Below are 8,969 nucleotides of genomic sequence, written 5' to 3'. Positions count from 1 at the left end.
GATTAATCAATTAAAGTTATTAAATATATTCAGTCAAGATCAGTGAATGATTTTCTTTTGTTCTTTGATTAACATTAATGACAGGCAGCGCGTTTATTAGGCTGCTGTCTCTTTAACACCGAACGCACGCAGATCTAAAAATACTGTACATGTGTGTTTTCTTTCTCATCTGTTTATGTTCACGTAGTTTTCTGCATATTGGTTGACAAATATGAAAGAAGTCAGTTTCGGCCCGGAACAAACTTTTTCCACAGTGGAAATACACGGAACGGTTCGAGAACGGACACAAACCGGGAACCCGTACCGTGACCTCTGTTCTCTGTGGTCGCACTTGCGCTTCGTGTGTGCTGCACGCAAACAGGACGCAAGTTCTTTCGGTTCCTGCACTTAAATCGTTTTTAATCACATTCAAATGCGAACGCAGGAATCGTTAAGCAGAATCGAAATGCACGCGTCTTATCGAATACCGCGGTTCTTGGAAATTTGGAACCGGTTCTAAAATGGGATCTATTTTTCTATTTTTCTATTAAATCTATTTTTAAGGCTGCACACTGAACATTGATCTCTGTGCTTTCTAGTGGGTAGCGCAGCTTCACCACACAGCTAACTAAAACAGGCTGGGTGCAGATTAATATTTCTGCAATAAATATTTATTTGAAACACGTTAGGTTGCACAGACGAAATCCCAATTTAGGACCTGCCCTGTACAGTTTAAGAATCTGTACCGCTATAGCAGCAGAGGACTATTATTTATGATTTTAAATATTATATGTGTAAAATCTGTTTATATGATGTGTGTGACTATGTGTGGTTCAGCTTTGGTTGACCAGTTGGTGGAAAGGGGCGTCTTATGACCGCCCACATGTGGAAAATGAACTTTGAAGTCGTTTATCCGCTTTCTGCCAGTGAACCAAAAAACGAAAAAACAAGTCGAAATCTAGTTTTTTTTCTTCATTATTTAAAAAAAACAACAGCAAAAAACAAAACAAAAAAAACAAATAAAGGCACCGTTTTCTCGTTTCTGCTTATTTCATTTAAAATTGAAAAGCAAACTATCAAAACGTACACGGACCCGCTTTACTCTTCGCAGACAACATACATAATTGAGCAAAATAATGATCTTTAAAATAGCATCATATGACCCCTTTAAACCAATAAATACAAACATTTACTAACCAAATTTGTTGACTTAGAAAATTTCCAATCTTTTTGGAGAAGCTCACCAAGATGGCTGACGAACGTCTTCTGTCTGCAACGGTCTTCACGAGTTCTCGCGATGTGATGTTGAGAATGTGACATCACTTTTGAATTTATTCAACACATTTTTTTTTTTTACGTTAAGGGGGGTAAATACTCTAGTTGAGTCAACTTACAAACTAGTTGAGACAGTGAAAACTTAAAATGAACAAATTCAGAACCTGCAAGTAGTGTCAACTTAATTTTTTTTATCGAAACAACTAAACTGCGAGTTAATTTTTTACAGTGTGTCATATAAAGTTGAGTGAAATTACAGAAAGAAATATTGAATGCATGAATATGATATATGTGCTTATTCTTTGCAAATGAAACAAGACATTTGACTTACCTTATAAGGATGAGCCACTTCACCAATGGGTCTAAATTTGTGATTGTCATGTTGTTGTGAATCTCTGCACACTAAACACACAGACTGTTTGTCCTCCAGACAGAAGAGTTTGAGTTTCTCACTGTGTATACTGCAGATCTCCTCAGATCCTGATGAACGCCTCTCATTTCTTTCCTTCAGGAACGACTCGCACAAGTTTTTTAACACAAGATTAACTGGAGGATCATGACTTGACAATCTCCTGCAGACAGGACACTCCTGAGTTTCCTTGGTTCTCCAGAACTGTTGAAGACACTCTTTACAGAAACTGTGACTACATGATAAAAGAACAGGAGCCTTAAAGATGTCATGACACTCAGGACAATAAAGTTCTTCTGCAGATACATTTAGTGAAGCCATTTTCACTATTTGAGCTCCAGCAAACTTTACTTTCACTTTCTGAACAATGGTTTCAAAAATGAAAAACCATGAGAATCACAAAGATCTTCTGTCTGTTCAGAACCAAACTCCTCAAAAATCCTTCTTGGAAGTGTTTTTCTTCCTTCTCCACTGAACAGTAATTTGATTTTGCTTTGTTGAGACACTGAAAATCCATTTGACAGAAAGGAGAAAAAAGTCAATCTCTTCCTGGGCAGGGTTGTAAGAAGGTGGAGTTTGTAATCACTTTTGGCTGTGTTAAAAGAAGTCAGACAACACCACTAGATTTTTTTCCAGGTTACATTTAAACAAAATCCATTTAAAATTAACTTAAAATTAACAAAATATTCAAAACAACATTTGCAATTGATTTATTTATTGTTTTTTTTTATTTGTTACAGAGTTTCTCCGGGGTCTGCCCTGTTGAGAAATCCAGCATAAACCAGCATGAATTCCACACTAGTCCAGGCTTCTTTATGCTGGTTAGTGCTGGTATAGAGCTGTCTAGCTGGTGGACCAGTGCAGTCATGCTCAAGCAAAATGGAGCTGGTGAAGCTGCTTCACCAGCATGGTCTTGCAGGGTTGAGTGTGAGTAGTCCAGTTGTCTTTACACAAGCAATGTGTTTGGCGACAAACATCGTTTTTACTAGCATATTTCTATATTTAATGCATTGAGGATGTAAAAACCATATAGGATTTAAATATGATTTATTGTAATATATAACAATAACTTATAGTAATTACTTTTGCTCCCTCTGTTAACAGTAGAACTGAAAGATTTTGTTGTTTTAGTTATGTTTATGTTATTAATCAACGTTATTCCAGCAAACTTTACTTTCACTTTCTGAACAATGGTTTCAAAAATGAAAAACCATGAGAATCACAAAGATCTTCTGTCTGTTCAGAACCAAACTCCTTCTTGGAAGTGTTTTTCTTCCTTCTCCACTGATCAGTAATTTGATTTTGCTTTGTTGAGACACTGAAAATCCATTTGACAGAAAGGAGAAAAAAGTCAATCTCTTCCTGGGCAGGGTTGTAAGAAGGTGGAGTTTGTAATCACTTTTGGCTGTGTTAAAAGAAGTCAGACAACACCACTAGATTTTTTTCCAGGTTACATTTAAACAAAATCCATTTAAAATTAACTTAAAATTAACAAAATATTCAAAACAACATTTGCAATTGATTTATTTATTGTTTTTTTTTATTTGTTACAGAGTTTCTCCGGGGTCTGCCCTGTTGAGAAATCCAGCATAAACCAGCATGAATTCCACACTAGTCCAGGCTTCTTTATGCTGTTATCTAACGTTATCTGAATTTCTGAATAACAAAGTAACAGCATTATCACAAGCAGTTTGTTCAATAATAGGGGTTATGAGAAGTGCTAATAAAGAGCTAATAAAGATAACTGAAAGTTGCTGTTTTTAAAGACTTTAATGCTGATTTTGGAACTGATGTGTCAAAATCCAGCTGTCAGTCATTGATTCCAAAAAGTGCACATACTAAAGGTAAGTATCACTTTTTATTTCTCCTCTTTCCTACTACTTGTTTCACTTCTTTTAATTTTTCTTATTTGTAAGTCGCTTTGGATAAAAGCGTCTGCTAAATGACTAAAAGTAAAAGTAAAGTAAAGTAAAAGGTATGTCATTGCATTCAGGAGCATGGAATATTGTGGTCAATAGAGATAGCATGCACTTTTAACAGTTGCTAAAAGCAATATAATGATTCAACTACTGTCAAGGTCAAAGTGCCCTACTTGAGGGAACAATATAGTCACCATATAGTCACTATAATTGTGATTTTAAACAGATTTCAACAACTTTTATACATGTACCACATGAAAGAAATTAAGCCAAATGGTTTAAAATAAAGTGTGAGTGAATCTGCTTTATTTCACTAACTGCAACACTGCTTCAGTGTTTTGTTTACTCTCTATGGATTGGGACCATATGAAAACTGAGCAGTTAATTTAATGCTGAGGATTTTGCTGTGCCAATAAACCTGCATCATGTGTTTTTCTTAATTAAATAATTTATTAAAAGTAATTGGATAACTGGTCTTTATTTAACTATGAACACACACTAAGAAACGTGATATGTAACACATACGTGAGTTTTGTTGTGGTTTTGCTGGGATCATACCAGCACACCAGCATCCCATACTGAACCCAGCATACAAAACATATCTTACGCTGGTGACTAGCAATGCTCTATTTTTTTTAGATGGGTGTCATGATCACATCTATAGTTGTCCAAAATAATGGAGAGTGTGGTAGAGAAGTGGATAAGAGAGTTCAGGCAGAGTGCAGAAGAGAGTCAGGAGTGATTTCTGATAGAGGGGTATCTGTAAGAGTGAAAGGGAAAGTTTGCAAGATGGCAATGAGACAGTGGCACTGACAAAAAGACAGGAGGCAGAGCTGAAGGTGGCAGAGCTGAAAATGCTGCAATTTTCACTGGGAGTGATTAGGATGGACTGGATTAAAAATGAGCATATTAGGCTGTGTTTGACAAAAAAAAAAATTTGACAGAACGGAATTAGTTGCACACGTGTGAACACAAAAAACAGCTAAATTTGCACTTCAGTATTGTATATTGTAAAACAGTATGCAATAATAACGTATTGAGCGTAGATGATCATTTTTATTGAATTGGATTAAATGGATGCCACCTTATTGGGTCAAACCCGGCCTACACCTACCCTTAACACTACCCAATTTACCAGGGGTCTCCAACCCTGCTCCTGGAGAGCTACCATCCTGCAGATTTCAGCTCCAATCCCAATCAAACACACCTAAATCAGCTAATCAAGGTGTTCAGGGTTACTTGATGATTACAGACAGGTGTGTTGGAGCAGGGTTGGAATTGAAGTCTGCAGGATGGTAGCTCTCCAGGAGCAGGGTTGGAGATCCCTGCAATAAACACTCTATCATTAAATACCCGTGCGAGGCACTTTATTTCCACTTTTTGAATATGTCCTTCAAATTTATTGAAAGTAAATACCTTTCCGATCTGAGACTAACTTCAAGACGGCGGCACATGCACAACGTAAGGCTCAGTGTTTCTCTGGATTTTGCTAATTGTTTATTATTTACCTAGTTATTTTCAGTTCAGTTCTTCGAAACAACTTTGCATTTACATCATACAGCCGACACACACTTTTGGATATTAAACTTAGCTGCTTAAGCACCACGGTGGACACGACATTAGACCTCCATCTGCTACCTCCTGAGTTACTCTGGACCGAGTGAGTCAGTCAGTCTCACAAGAAGTGCTCCTCGACAGTGCCGCAAGCGTAAACAGATGGGGTAAGCGGAGTGGCCTGCGGGCTAGGCTAAAGCTCAACCCACATCGCCCAGCGCAACCTAGCATCTTCCTCGCTAACGTAAGGTCCCTGACAAATAAGATTGACGAACTAAGACTCTGGATCACTCAGTGAATGTTTTTGGAGTACAACATTATGGTTCTCACAGAAACTTGGCTCAATAGCACATTTCCAAACAGCACAAATGAGCTAAAAGGGTGCTACATCTACAGAGCTGACAGAATGGCTGTGGACTCCGGTAAAAGCAAAGGTGGGGCCACTTGCATCTATGTAAACAGAGCTTGGTGCACCAATTCTGTTATTACTAAATCCCACTGTTCTGCTGATCTTGAATACCTCTTTATCAAGTGCAGACCATTTTATCTGCCCTGTGAATTCTCATCTACCATAATCCCTGCAGTGTATGTACCCCTGGATGCTAATGCTAAACTAGCTATGAAAGAACTCTCTTCTGCTGTTAGTAAGTTGCAGACGGCGCATCCAGACGGAGCTTTTATCTTAGCTGGTGTTTTCAATCATGCCAATTTGAGGACAGACTCCCCAAATTTTATCAAAGCATTTTTTTGCCCTACAAAAGGAGACAACACTCTTGATCATGTTTATACAAACATCCCCGATGTATACAAAGCAACTCCCCTCCCCCATGTTGGACACTCTGACCACTTATCCCTGTTTCTACTCCCCAATTACACCCCCATCATCAAACGTGTGAAACCCATAACGAGGACTGTAAAAGTGTGGCTAGAGGAAGCAGACTCTTTATTACAACATGAGTTCCAGAACACAGACTGGTATGTGTTTGCTCATCAGGCCACACTGGAATCACACACAGACATTAATATCTACACCAGCTCTGTTCTACACCACATCAACAGGTGTGTCGATAAAGTCAGAAACCTTGGATGAACAAGGTTCCAATGTCCATAAAAGCATGTGACGCAGCTTTCAAATCTGGCGACTGGGAAGCCTACAGTTTATTCAGGGCCAATCTGAAGAGGGGAATTAAAGCTGCTAAACACAATTTAAAAAACTGCGTAATGTCCCAGTATGTTACCCTCCCAGACGAACTGAACATCTTTTATGCTTTTATGCTTGCTTCAATCACCCAACAAAGCTGAGCTCCCACCTGACGACCTGCTGCTCACACTCTCCACCAGTGACGTGTGCTCCATCCTGAGCAGGGTGAACGCATATAAAGCTGCTTTATAGCACTTTACCTGAGTGCTCAGGGCCTGTGCAGTACAGCTGGCTGATGCCTTTACTAACATTTTCAACCTCTCCCTGGCCCAGGCCATTGTCCCTACTTCCTTCAAAACAACCACCATTGTGCCAATACCAAAATATGGTGCTGCAGTGGCCCTTAATTACTTCTGCCCTGTCGTTGAATATTTACGATTCGCAATTGGGGCACCTCCAACGTTCTTCCGAGCAGATTCAGTCACTCTTAACACACCTCACACAACAGGAAAATCTGATAAGATAATCTTTAGAACACCAAGATAATCGGGACATTACCTAGGATTGTCGGAAGGGGAGAAATCGGCCCAAAATCAGCCCGATTATCTTGTGGTGTGTACCCAGCATTAGGTGATTTCCAAACTCACTGACTTTGGCATCAGCCCCTCTCGCTGCAACTGGACCTTGGACATTCTCACTAACAGACCACAGTCTGTTAGGATTAACAATCACAACTCATCCATCCTTACCTTGAACACTGGCGTACCACATGGCTCTGTTCTGAGCCCAATTCTCTACTCCCTCTTCACCCATGGCTGCACAACTGTACATAGCTCCAACTCCATAATCAAGTTTGCAGACGATGTCGAAGATTTTTATTAATCAAAATATGAATTAATCAAGTATAATCAAGGCGATTCTAGCCATTTATATATCCAGTTATTCTTCCATTATAATCACATATGCCTGTGTGTAAAAAAGCCTACGTGGCTGAAATGTACAGACCCTCAGATTAGAAACATCTGGAAAAATACAAATGGGGCTTCTTTCTTTACCATAACAAGACTTGGGGGCCCCTTCTTTCTAGGGAGAAATCGAATTGTATGCACAAAGGAACCATTCTATGTGTGGAAAACGCCTTAAAAGAAAACTGTATAAAGAGAAGGCAAAATTACCATTCTGGAGATTTTTCTCTGCAGAGAACTTCTCCACTTTATTCTCGTTGTAATAAAGTGTGTCTTCTGGCATCAAAACCCAAGACTGAGTGTGGTTCCTCAGATTAGCGGCATATTACACTACAACGACACCACAGTGGTAGGCCATCAGCGGCGACGATGAAACGGCCTACAGGGAGGAGGTTCAGTCCCTGGCAGTGGGGTGTGCTGACAATAATCTCGCACTCAACACCCAGAAGACCAAGGAACTGATTGTGGACCCCTGGCAGACTAGGAAGGACTGCACACACACCCCCATCAACAGTGATGGGGCCGAAGTAGAGCGGTGTTGTCATGATCTCTAGCTGGAGTGCCCGTGAGCTTCGCTAGAGGGCACTCCATCCCAGACTTCTACCACTCCATCAAAGACTTCATTTCCCATAATCCTTTGCCCGGACTCATCAACACTCACTATTTGCACCTGTGTCTCATTTACCCTGTCTGCTCACCCTACATAAGTCTGGTTTAGTTTGTCATTTTTTGCAAAGTCTTGTAAGTGTTACACTGCATCTCTGAACGTTTCTCCTGTTTATATGTATCTTGGTTCTTGGACTCTTTGCCTGTGTTCTCTGCCTTGTTGTTTAGTCGGACTGATTGCCTGTGTGTTGACCCTTGCCTGCTGTCTGATTTCGATTCTGGACTTTCCTAATAAACACTGCATTTGGATCCTCACTCAGTCTCGGAGCAGTTCCGTAACAGGTGTGATTAGTTTCAAATTCCTGGGTGTCCATATCTCTGAGGATCTTTCCTGGACCCTCAACACCACCACTCTGATCAAAAAGGCGCAACAGCACCTTTACTTCCTTAGGAAGCTAAGGAAAGCTCACCTGTCCCCCCACATCCTGCTAAACTTTTATCAATGCACAATTGGAAGCATCTTAACAAATTGCATTACAGTGTGGTATGACAACTGCACTGTCTCAGACCAGAAGGCCCTCCAATGGGTTGTTAAAGTGGCCCAACACATCACTGGTGATACTCTAGATCAAATGTCTATTTTACAATGATGAACGGTCATAATATAATCTGTCCCCCCATAGTTTTGTGATGAACACTAATCGTTATCGAACAGAAAATAAAATCGCAATATAGTAGTGTGCTTATCATTTGGTAAAGGATGGTTGCGGAGGGATTTACTCAAAGCGCAGTGTTCCAGTTTAAGCACAGCTGATGATTGACATCTCCATTCACAGTCAGTAAATAGCGCATGAGCTGTGAGTTTAACCTGCTTATTTTATGACTCCTCTGTGTCCAGTTTAAGTTGCATACATTTTCAAATCACTCAAATCCCTTTTTTCACTTTTTTTTATTGTCACATCACCACAGCACATGTGCCTTGGTGAGTGAAATTCTTGGGAGCGTGCTCCAGACAGTGCAGAAACAATTACATATAGACATACTTACAGACTTATACAGATGACAATGTGCAATATACACATACATATACTCAGTACACACAGTGTACTATTAGACATACT

This window comes from Sinocyclocheilus rhinocerous, unplaced genomic scaffold (assembly GCF_001515625.1).
Source record: "Sinocyclocheilus rhinocerous isolate Xijiao unplaced genomic scaffold, SAMN03320098_v1.1 scaffold1159, whole genome shotgun sequence".
NCBI lineage: Eukaryota > Metazoa > Chordata > Actinopteri > Cypriniformes > Cyprinidae > Sinocyclocheilus > Sinocyclocheilus rhinocerous.
The sequence above is the reverse complement of the archived record's forward strand: the minus strand, read 5'-3'. Positions refer to the sequence as shown.